The following is a 13,312-nucleotide window of genomic DNA, read 5'->3' as shown; positions in this document are numbered from 1 at the left end:
TGGAAAAGATACATGCACGCCAATGTTCATAGCAGTGTTATTTACAAGTGGCAAGATATGGAGGAAACCTAAGTGTATATCAAGTGATGAATAGATAAAGATGTGATATATGTATTCAATGGAATACACATACCTCATGGTAACTGCAAACAAAAATCTACAATAGATACACACACAAAAAAGAGAAAACAATCCAAACACAACACTAAAGATAGTCATCAAATCACAAGAGAATAGAACAAAAGAAGGGAATGAAAAGACCAACAGAAAAAAAGCCAAAACAATTAACAAAGTGGCAATAAGAATAGACATATCAATAATTACCTTAAATGTAAATGGATTAAATGCTCCAACCAAAAGACATAGACTGGCTGAATGCGTACAAAAACAAGACCCGTATATATGCTGTCTACAAGACACCCACTTCAGATCTAGAGCCACAAACAGACTGAAAGTGAGGGGATGGAAAAATGTATTCCATGAGAATGGAAATTAAGATGGAGGGCTTCCCTGTTGGCGCAGTGGTTGAGAGTCCGCCTGCCGATACAGGGGACGTGGGTTTGTGCCCCAGTCTTGGAAGATCCCACATGCCGTGGAGCAGCTAGGCCTGTGAGCCATGGCTGCTGAGCCTGTGCGTCCAGAGCCTGTGCTCCACAGCAGGAGAGGCCACAACAGTGAGAGGCCCGCATACTGCAAAAAAAAAAAAAAAAAAAAAAAAAAAGATGGAGTAGTAATACACATATCAGACAAAATAGACTTTCAAATAAAGACTGTTACAAGAGACAAGGACACTACAGCCCCCCCATCAGGATGCTTGCACAGGCCGCTTACATAGCCTCATCCACCAGAGGGCAGACAGCAGAAGCAAGAAGAACTACAATCCTGCATCCTGTAGAATGAAAACCACATTAACAGAAAGATAGACAAAGTGAAAAGGCAGAGGACTATGTACCAAATGAAGGAACAAGATAAAACCCCAGAAAAACAACTAAATGAAGTGGAGGTAGGCAACATTCCTGGAAAATAATTCAGAATAATGATAGTGAAGATGATCCAGGACTTCGGAAAAAGGATAGAAGCAAACTCAAGAAGATGCAAGAAATGTTAACAAAGACCTAGAAGAAATACAGAACAAACACATAGAAGAATTAAAGAACAAACAAACAGAGATGATAAATACAAAAACTGAAATGAAAAATACACTAGAAGGAATGAATAGCAAAATAACTGAGGCAGAAGAATGGATAAGTGACCTGGAAGACAGAATGGTGGAATTCAATGCTGCAGAGCACAATAAAGAAAAAAGAATGAAAATAAATGAAGACAGCCTAAGAGACCTCTATGACATTAAACGCAACAACAGTCACATTATAGGGGTCCCAGAAGAAGAGGTAGAAAAAGGACACAAGAAAATATTTCAAGAGATTATAGTTGAATACTTCCCTAACGTGGGAAATGAAATAGCCACCCAAGTGCAGAAAGCACAGAGAGTCCCAAGCAGGATAAACCCAAGGAGAAACACGTCAAGACACAGTAATCAAATTGACAAGATTTATAGACAAAGAAAAATTATTGGAAGCAACAAGGGAAAAATGACAAATAACATACAAGGGAACTCCAATAAGGTTAACAGCTGATTTCTCAGCAGAAAGGAGTGCCACAATATATTTAAAGTGATGAAGAACCTACAACCAAGGTTACTCTGCCCACCAAGGATCACATTCAGATTCAACGGAGAAATCAAAAGTTCACAGACAAGCAAAAGCTAAGAGAATTCAGCACCACCAAACCAGCTCTACAACAAATGCTAAAGGAAACATAAGAGAAGAAAAGGACACACAAAAAAAACCCCAAAACAATTAAGAAAATAGTAATAGGAACATACATATCGATAAATACCTTAAAAGTGAATGCATTAAATGCTACAACTGAAAGACAAACACTGGCTGAATGGATACAAAAACAAGACCCAGGGGGCTTCCCTGATGGCGCAGTGGTGGAGAGTCCACCTGCCGATGCAGGGGACACGGGTTCATGCCCCCATCCGGGAAGATCCGGCATGCCACAGAGCATCTAGGCCCTTGAGCCATGGCCGCTGGGCCCGCATGTCTGGAGCCAGTGCTCCACAACAGGAGAGGCCACAACAGTGAGAAAAAAAAAAAAAAACACCAAGACCCATATATACGCTGTTTAGAAGAGACCCACTTCAGACCTAGGGGCACATACAATTTGAAAGTGAGGGGAGGGAAAATGATATTTCATGCAAATGGAAACCAAAAGAAAGCAGGAGTAGCAATAGTCATATCAGATAAAATAGATTGTAAAATAAAGAATGTTACAAGAGACAAGGAATATAATGATCAAGGGATCAATTCAAGAAGAAGATATAACAATTATAAATATATATGCACCCAACATAGGAGCACCTCAATAGATAAGGCAACTGCTACCAGCTATAAAAGAGGAAATCGACAGTAACACAATAATAGTGGGGGACTTTAACACCTCACTTACACCAATGGACATATCATCCAGACAGAAAATTAATAAGGAAACACAAGCTTTAAATGACACAACAGACCAGATAGATTTAGTTGATATTTATAGGACATTCCATCTGAAAACAGCAAATTACACTTTCCTTGCAAGTGCACATGGAACATTCTCCAGGATAGATCACATCTTGGGTCACAAATAAAGCTTCAGTAAATTTAAGAAAATTGAAATCATATCAAGCATCCTTTCCAACAACAATGCTATGAGATTAGAAATCAGTTTCAGGGATAAAAACGTAAGAAACACAAACACATGGAGGCTAAACAATACGTTACTAAATAACCAAGAGATCACTGAGGAAATCAACACATACCTAGAGAAAAATGACAATGAAAACACAATGATCCAAAACCTATGGGAGGCAGCAAAAGCAGTTCTAAGAGGGAAGTTTATAGCAATACAATCCTACGTCAAGAAACAAGAAAAAACTCAAATAGACAATTTAACCTTACACTGAAAGGAACTAGAGAAAGAAGAACAAACAAAAACCAAAGTTAGTAGAAGGAAAGATATCATAAAGATCAGAGCAGAAATAAATGACATAGAAAAAAAGGAAACAATAGCAAAGATCAATAAAACTAAAAGCTGGTTCTTTGAGAAGATAAACAAAATTGAGAAACCCTTAGCTCGACTCATCAAGAAAAAGAGGGAGAGGACTCAAATCAATAAAATTAGAAATGAAAAAGGAGAAGTTACAATGGACACCTCAGAAATACAAAACATCATAAGAGACTACTACAAGCAACTCTATGCTAATAAAATGGACAACCTGGAAGAAATGGATAAATTCTTAGAAAGGTATAACGTTCCAAGACTGACTAGGAAGAATAGAAAATAGGCACAGACCAATCACAAGTAAGGAAATTGAAACTGTGATGAAAAATGTTCCAACAAGCAAAAGCCCAGGACCAGATGGCTTCACAGGTGAATTCTATCAAACATTTAGAGAAGAGCTAACACCCATCCTTCTCAAACTCTTCCAAAAAATTTCAGAGGAAAGAACACTCCCAAACTCATTCTACGAGGCCACCGTCACCCTGATACCAAAACCAGACAAAGATACTACAAAAAAAAAAGTTACACAGCAATATCACTGGTGAATATGATGCAAAAATCTTCAACAACAAACTAGCAAACAGAATCCAACAACACATTAAAAGAATTATACATCATGATCAAGTGGGATTTATCCCAGGGATGCAGGGAATCTTCAATATATGCAAAACAATCAATGTGATACACCATATTAACAAATAGAAGAATAAAAACCATAAGATCATCTCAATAGATGCAGAAAAGGCTTTTGACAAAATTTACCACCAATTTATTATAAAAACTCTCCAGAAAATGGGGATACAGGGAACCTGCCTCAACATAATAAAGGCCATATATGACAAACCCACAGCAAACATCATTCTCAATGGTGAAAAACTGAAAGCATTTCCTCTAAGATCAGGAGCAAGACAAGGATGTCCACTCCTGCCACTATTATTTAACATAGTTTTCGAATTCCTTGCATGGCAATCAGAGAAGAAATAAAAGGAATACAAATTCGAATAGAAGAAGTAAAACTGTTACTGTTTGCAGATGACATGATACTATACATAGAGAATCCTAAACATACCACCAGAAAACTACTAGAGCTCATCAATGAAGTTGGTAAAATTGCAGGATACAAAATTAATGCACAGAAATCTCTTGCATTCCAATACACTAACAATGAAGATCAGAAAGAGAAATTAAGGAAACAGTCCCATTCACCACTGCAACAAAAAGAATAAAATATCTAGGAATAAACCTACCTAAGGAGGTAAAAGACCTGTACTCTGAAAACTATAAGACACTGATGAAAGAAATCAAAGATAACACAGATGGAGAGATATACCATGTTCTTGGATTGGAAGAATCAATCATGAGAAGATGGCTATACTACCCAATGCAATCTACAGATTCAATGCAATCCCTATCAAATTACCAATGGCATTTTTTACGAACCTTGAACAAAAAATCTTAAAATTTGTATGGAGACACAAAAGACCCTGAATAGCCAAAGCAGTCTTCAGGGAAAAAAAATGGAGCTGGAGGAATCAGGTTCCTTGACTTCAGACTATACTGCAAAGCTACAGTAATCAAGACAATATGGTACTGGCACAAAAACAGACATATAGATCAATGGAACAAGATAGAAAGCCCAGAGATAAACCCACGCACCTATGGTCAACTTATCTATGACAAAGGAGGCAAGGATATACAATGGAGTAAAGGCCATCTCTTCAATAAATGGTGCTGGGAAAATTGGAGAGCTACATGTAAAAGAATGAAATTAGAGCACTCCCTAACACCATACACAAAAATAAACTCAAAATGGATTAAAGACCTAAATGTAATACCAGATACTATAAATCTCAGAGGAAAACATAGGCAGACCACCCTTTGACATAAATCGGCAGTGGTATCTTTTAGGATATGCCTTCTACAGTAATGAAATAAAAACAAAAATAAACAAATGGGACCCAATTAAACATAAAAGCTTTTGCACAGCAAAGGAAACTGTAAAAAAACTAAAAGACAACCCACAGAATGGGAGAACATATTTGCAAATGAAACGACCAACAAGGGATAAATCTCCAAAATATACAAACAGGTCATGCAGCTCTGTTTGAAAAAAAACCCAAAAAACAAAACCCCAATCAAAAAATGGGCAGGGTGGGGGCCCTGAACCAAGATGGCAGAGTAGAAGGACGTGCTCTCACTCCCCCTTGTGAGAACACCAGAATCACAACTAGCTGCTGGACATCATTGACAGGAAGACACTGGAACTCACCAAAAAAGATACCCCACATCCAAAGACAAAGGAGAAACCACAATGAGATAGTAGGAGGGGTACAATCACAGTAAAATCAAATCCCATAACTGCTAGGTGGGTGACTCACAGACTGGAAAACACTTATACCACAGAAGTCCACCCACTGGAGTGAAGGTTCTGAGCACCACATCAGGCTTCACAACCTGGGGGTCAGGCAACGGGAGGAGGAATTCCTAGAGAATCAAACTTTGAAGGCTAGTGGGATTTGATTGCAGGACTTTGACAGGACAGAGGGAAAGAGATACTCCACTCTTGGAGGACACACACAAAGTAGTGTGTGCATCAGGACCCAGGGGAAGGAGCAGTGACCCCAGGGGAGACTGAACCAGACCTACCTGCTAGTGTTGGAGGGTCTCCTGCAGAGGTGGGGTGGCTGTGTCTCACCACGGGGACAAGGACACTGGCAGCAGAAGTTCTGGGAAGTACTCCTTGGCGTGAGCCCTCGCAGGGTCTGCCGTTAGCCCCACCAAAGAGCCCAGGTAAGCTCCAGTGTTGGGTTGCCTCAGGCCAAACAACCAACAGGGAGGGAACCCAGCCCAACCCATCAGCAGTTAAGCGGATTAATGTTTAACTGAGCCCTGCCCATCTGAACAACAATCAGCTCTACCCACCACCAGTCCCTCCCCTCAGGAAACTTGCACAAGCCATTTAGATATCCTCATCCACCAGAGGGCAGACAGCAGAAGCAAGAAGAACGACAATCCTGCAGCTTGTGGAACAAAAACCACATTCACAGAAAGATAGACAAGATGAAAAGGCAGAGGGCTATGTACCAGATAAAGGAACAAGATAAAAACCCTAGAAAAATAACTCAGTGAAGTGGAGACAGGCAACCTTCCAGAAAAAGAATTCAGAATAATTATAGTGAAGATGATCCAGGACCTCAGAAAAATAATGGAGGCAAAGATTGAGAAGATGCAAGAAATGTTTAACAAAGACCTAAAAGAATTAAAGAACAAACAAACAGAGATGAACAATACAATAACTGAAATGAAAATTACACTAGAAGGAATCAATAGCAGAATAACTGAGGCAGAAGAATGGATAAGTGACCTGGAAGACAGAATGGTGGAGCTCACTGCTGCAGAACAGAATAAAGAAAAAACAATGGAAAGAAATGAAGACAGCCTAAGAGACCTCTGTGACATTAAACGCAACAACATTCACATTATAGGGGTCCCAGAAGGAGAAGAGGTAGAAAAAGGACATGAGAAAATATTTCAAGAGATTATAGTCGAATACTTCCCTAACATGGGAAAGGAAATAGCCACCCAAGTGCAGAAAGCACAGAGAGTCCCAAGCAGGATAAACCCAAGGAGAAACACATCAAGACACACAGTAATCAAATTGACAAGATTTATAGACAAAGAAAAATTATTGAAAGCAACAAGGGAAAAATGACAAATAACATACAAGGGAACTCCCATGAGGCTAACAGCTGATTTCTCAACAGAAACTCTCCAAGCCAGAAGGGAGTGGCATGATATACTTAAAGTGATGAAAGGGAAGAACCTACAACCAAGATTACTCTACCTGGCAAGGATCTCATTCAGATTCAATGGAGAAATCAAAAGCTTTACAGACAAGCAAAAGCTAAGAGAATTCAGCACCACAAAACCAGCTCTACAACAAATGCTAAAGGAACTTCTCTAAGTGGGAAACACAAGAGAAGAAAAGAACCTACAAAAACAAACCCAAAACAATTAAGAAAATGGTAATAGGAATATACATATCGATAATTACCTTAAATGTAAATGGATTAAATGCTCCCACCAAAAGACATAGACTGGCTGAATGGATACAAAAACAAGACCCATATATATGCTGTCTAAAAGAGACCCACTTCAGACCTAGGGACGCATACAGACTGAAAGTGAGGGGGTGGAAAAAGATATTCCATGCAAATGGAAATCAAAAGAAAGCTGGAGTAACAATACTCATATCAGATAAAATAGATTTTAAAATAAAGTATGTTACAAGAGACAAGGAAGGACATTACGTAATGATCAATGGATCAATCCAAGAAGAAGATATAACAGTTATAAATATATATGCACCCAACATAGGAGCAGCTCAATACATAAGGCAACTGCTACCAGCTATAAAAGAGGAAATCGACAGTAACACAATAATAGTGGAGGACTTTAACACCTCACTTATGCCAATGGACAGATCATCAAAAATGAAAATAAATAAGGAAACAGAAGCTTTAAATGACACAATAGACCAGATAGATTTAGTTGATATTTATAGGACATTCCATCCAAAAACAGCAGATTACACTTTCTTCTCAAGTGCGCATGGAACATTCTCCAGGATAGATCACATCTTGGGTCACAAATCAAGCCTCAGTAAATTTAAGAAAACTGAAATCATATCAAGCATCTTTTCTGACCACAACACTATGAGAGTAGAAATGAATTACTGGGGAAAAAAACGTAAAAAACACAAACAAATGGAGGCTAAACAATACGTTAATAAATAACCAAGAGATCACTGAAGAAATCAAAGAGGAAATAAAAAAAAATACCTAGAGACAAATCACAATGAAAACACAATGATCCAAAACCTATGGGTTGCAGCAAAAGCAGTTCTAAGAAAGAAGTTTATAGCTCTACAAGCCTACCTCAAGAAACAGGAAAAATCTCAAACACTCTAACCTTACACCTAAAGGAACAAGAGAAATAAGAAGAAACAAAACCCAAGGTGAGCAGAAGGATGGAAATCATAAAGACCAGAACAGAAATAAATAAAATAGAAACAAAGAAAACAATAACAAAGATCAATAAAACTAAAAGCTGGTTCCTTGAGAAGATAAACAAAATTGATAAACCGTTAGCCAGACTTGTCAAGAAAAAGAGGGAGAGGACTCAAATCAATAAAATTAGAAATGAAAAAGGAGAAGTTACAAGAGACACTGCAGAAATACAAAGCATCCTAACAGACTTCTACAAGCAACTCTATGCCAATAAAATGGACAACCTGGAAGAAATGGACAAATTCTTAGAAAGGTATAACCTTCCAAGACTGAACCAGGAAGAAATAGAAAATATGAACAGAACAATCACAAGTAATGAAATTGAAACTGTGATTAAAAATCCTCCAACAAACAAAAGTCCAGGACCAGATAGCTTCACAGGTGAATTCTATGAAACATTAAGAAAGAGCTAACACCCATCCGTCTCAAACTCTTCCAAAAAATTGCAGAGGATGGAACACTCCCAAACTTGTTCTATGAGGCCACCATCACCCTGATACCAAAACCAGACAAAGATACTACAAAAAAAGAGTTATAGACCAGTATCACTGATGAATATAGATGCAAAAATCCTCAACAACATACTAGCAAACAGAATCCAACAACACATTAAAAGGATCATACACCATGATCAAGTGGGATATAACTCAGGGATGCAAGGATTCTTCAATATATGCAAATCAATCAATGTGATACACCATATTAACAAATTGAAGAATAAAAACCATATGATCATCTCAATAGATGCAGAAAAAGCTTTTGACAAAATTCAACACCCATTTATGATAAAAACTCTCCAGATAGTGGGCATACAGGGAACCTACCTCAACATAATAAAGGCCATATATGACAAACCCACAGCAAACATCATTCTCAATGGTGAAAAACTGAAAGCATTTCCTCTAAGATCAGGAGCAAGACAAGGATGCCCACTCTCTCCACTATTATTCAACATAGTTTTGGAAGTCCTAGCCACAGCAATCAGAGAGGAAAAAGAAATAAAAGGAATACAAATTGGAAAAGAAGAAGTAAAACTGTCACTGTTTGCAGATGCCATGATACTATACATAGAGAATGCTAAAGATGCTACCAGAAAAATACTAGAGCTAATCAATGAATTTGGTAAAGTTGTAGGATACAAAATTAATGCATAGAAATCTCTTGCATTCCTATACACTAATGATGAAAAATCTGAAAGAGAAATTAAGGAAACACTCCCACTTACCATTGCAACAAAAAGAATAAAACACATAGGAATAAGCCTACCTAGGGAGATCGAAGACCTGTATGCAGAAAACTATAAGACACTGATGAAAGAAATAAAGATGATACCAACAGATGGAGAGATATACCATGTTCTTGCATTGGAAGAATCAATATTGTGAAAATGACTATACTACCCAAAGCAATCTACAGATTCAATGCAATCCCTATCAAATTACCAATGGCATTTTTTATGGAACTCAAACAAAAAATCCTAAAATTTGTATGGAGACACAAAAGACCCTGAATAGTCAAAGCAGTCTTGAGGGAATAAAATGGAGCGGGAGGAATCAGACTCCCTGACTTCAGACTATACTACAAAGCTACAGTAATCAAGACAATATGGTACTGGCACAAACTCAGAAACACAGATCAATGGAACAAAATAGAAAGCCCAGAGGTAAACCCACGCACCTATGGTCAACTAATCTATGACAAAGGAGGCAAGGATATACAATGGAGAAAAGACAGTCTCTTCAGTAAGTGGTGCTGTGAAAACTGGACAGCTACATGTAAAAGAATGAAATTGGAACACTCCCTAACACCATACACAAAAATAAGCTCAAAATGGATTAAAGACCAAAATGTAAGACCGGACACTATAAAACTCTTAGAGGAAAACATAGGAAGAACACTCTTTGACATAAATCACAGCAAGATCTTTGATCCACCTCCTAGAGTAATGGAAATAAACACAAAAATAAACAAATGGGACCTAATGAAACTTCAAAGCATTTGCACAGCAAAGGAAACCATAAACAAGAAGAAAAGACAACCATCAGAATGGGAGAAAATATTTGCAAATGAGTCAATGGACAAAGGATTAATCTCCAAAATATATAAACAACTCATGCAGCTCAATATTAAAAAAACAAACAATGCAATCAAAAAATGGGCGCAAAACATAAATAGACATTTCTCCAAAGAACACATACAGATGTCCAGGAAGCACATGAAAAGCTGCTCAACATCACTAATTATTAGAGAAATGCAAATCCAAACTACAATGAGGTATCACCTCACACCAGTTAGAATGGTCATCATCAGAAAATCTACAGACAACAAATACTGGAGAGGGTATGGAGAAAAGGGAACCCTCTTGCACTGTTGGTGGGAATGTAAATTGATACAGCCACTATGGAGAACGGTATGGAGGTTCCTTAAAAAACTAAAAATAGAACTACCATATGACCCAGCAATCCCACTACTGGGCATATACCCAGAAAAAAACATAATTCAAAAAGACACAATGCACCCCATTGTTCATTGCAGCACTGTTTACAATAGCCAGGTCATGGGAGCAACCTAAATGCCCATCGACAGATGAATGGATAAAGAAGATGTGGTACATATATACAATGGAATATTACTGAGCCATAAAAAGGAATGAAATTGGGTCATTTGTTTAGACATGGATGGATCTAGAGACTGTCATTCAGAGTGAAGTAAGTCAGGAAGAGAAAAACAAATATCATATTAATGCACGTATGTGGAACCTAGAAAAATGGTACAGATGAACCAGTTTGCAGGGCAGAAATTGAGACACAGATGTAGAGAACAAACGTATGGACACCAACCAAAGGGGGAAAGCGGGGGTGGTGGTGGTGGTGTGATGAATTGGGCAATTGGGATTGACATGTATATACTGATGTATATATAATTGATGACTAATAAGAACCTGTCTAAAAAAATAAATAAAATAAAATTCCAAAATTAAAAGACAAAAAATGGGCAGAAGAACTAAATATACATTTCATCAAAGAAGACATACAGTTGTCCAAAAAGCACATGAAAAGATGTTCAATGTCACAAATTATCAGAAAAATGCAAATAGTCTTCATGAAAAAGTCTACAAACAACAAATGCTGGAGAGGGTGTGGAGAAAAGGGAACCCTCCTACACTGTTGGTGGGAATGTAAATTGGTAAAACCACTATGGAGAACATTATGGAGGTTCCTTAGAAAACTAAAAATAGAAATACCACATGACCCAGCAATCCTACTCCTAGGCATATACCTGGAGAAAAGCATAATTCGAAAAGATATATGCACCACAATGTTCATTGCAGCACTATTTACAATACTAAAGACATGGAAGCAACGTAAATGTCCATCAACAGAGGAATAAGATGTGGTTCCTATATATAATGGAATATTACTGAGCCATAAAAAAGAACAAAATAATGCCACGTGCAGCAACATGGATGGACCTAGAGATTGTCATACTAAGTGAAGTAAGTCAGACAGAGAAAGACATATATCATATGATATCATTCCTATGTGGAATAAAATTTTTAAAAAATAATACAAATGAACTTATTTACAAAACAGAAACAGACTTATAGATAATGAAAACAAACTTATGGTTACCAAAGGTGAAATCTGGGGGAGGGGGAAAGATAAGTCAGGAGCTTGGGATTAATATATACACACTACTGTATATAATATAGATAATCAACAAGGACCTACTGTATAGCACAGGGAACTCTATTCAGTATTCTGTAATAACCTATATGGGAAAAGAATCTGAAAAAGAATGAATATATGTATATGTGTAACTGAATCTCTTTGCTGTACACCTGAAATTAACACAGTATTGTAAATCAACTATACTCCAATATAAAATAAAAATTAAATTAAAAAATGAAATATGCATTCAATGTAAAAAAAAAATGGACAGAAGAATGGAATAGACATTTTTCCCAAGAGGAAATGTGGACAGCTAACATGCACAAGAAAAGATGCTCAACATCATTCATCATCAGGGAAATGCAGATCAAAACCACAATGAAATATCACTTCTCATCAATCAGAATGGCTATTATCAAAAAGAACACAAATAACAAACATTGGCAAGGATGTGGAGAAAAGGAAACCCTAGTACACTGTTTGTGGGAATGTAAATTGGTGCAGCCACTGTGGAAGACAGTATGGAGGTTTCTCAAAAAACTAAAAATAGAACTACTATATGAGCCAGAAATTCTACTCCTGGGTATATATTTTTTAAAAAAGTCCACTAATTCGAAGAGATACATGCACCTCAATGTTCATAACAGCATTATTTCCAATTGCCAACATATGGAAGCAACCTAAGTGTCCATCAAGCAATGAATGGGTAAAGTCGTGGTATATACGTACAATGGAATAGTACTTAACCATAAAAAATGAATGAAATTTTGCCATTTGTAGCAACATGGATAGAATTAGGGGGCATTATGCTAAGTGAAATAAGTCAGACAAAGAAAGACACATACTGTATGATATCACTTATATGTGGAATCTAAAATATACAACAAACTAGTGACTATAACAAAAAAGAAGCAGACTCAGATATAGAGAACAAATTAGTGGTTACCAGTAGGAAGAGGGAAGGGGGCAAGGACAACTTAGGGGGAGGGGAGCAAGAGGTACAAACTATTAGGTATAAAATAAGCTACAAGGATAAATTGTACAGCATGGGGAATATATTTTATAATAACTGTAAATGGAATATAACCTTTAAAAATTATGAATCACTGTACTGTACACCTGTAATTTAAATAACCTTATGCATCAACTATACTTCAATTTAAAAATGTATGGATAAGGATATAAAGAGGGAGAGAAGCTACTGGAAAAGCAATGTGGAAGGTGGGAAGAGGGTGCAAGAGGTGCTCTCGCTGTGAGACAGGGAAGTTTGAAGGGGGAGTTGATGGTTCTATAATATCAAATGTTGTATAAAGTTTCGTATAGAATGAGGGAAGCCTTCTATTTGCTTATTCCACTGATACTTATTGCATTTCTAGCACTATGCTATATTCTGGGGGTGCAGTGGTCAACAACACTGACCTAATCTTGAACCTGTTAGAGCTTACATTCTAGCGGAGATGA

At 37.3% G+C, this 13,312-nt stretch overlaps 1 long non-coding RNA gene across 2 annotated transcripts in view; it reads right to left on the bottom strand.

The window, feature by feature from the left end:
* Positions 1–13,312, bottom strand: part of LOC109552245 (uncharacterized) — an 80,037-nt gene that overhangs the window by 37,717 nt on the left and 29,008 nt on the right. Inside the window, exon 1 of one of the 2 annotated variants that reach the window (XR_002179039.3) lies at positions 5,758–6,062. The exons of the other annotated variant lie outside the window; for it this stretch is intronic. This is a non-coding gene — a long non-coding RNA (uncharacterized lncRNA). Of the gene's footprint in view, positions 1–5,757; positions 6,063–13,312 lie in introns of those variants that run through there. 2 annotated transcript variants of the gene reach the window in all.

The sequence above is a fragment of the Tursiops truncatus genome, chromosome 8 (assembly GCF_011762595.2).
Source record: "Tursiops truncatus isolate mTurTru1 chromosome 8, mTurTru1.mat.Y, whole genome shotgun sequence".
Classification (NCBI taxonomy): Eukaryota; Metazoa; Chordata; class Mammalia; order Artiodactyla; family Delphinidae; genus Tursiops; species Tursiops truncatus.
Note: the sequence above shows the minus strand (reverse complement) of the source record. Positions and strands in the feature narration are given on the sequence as shown.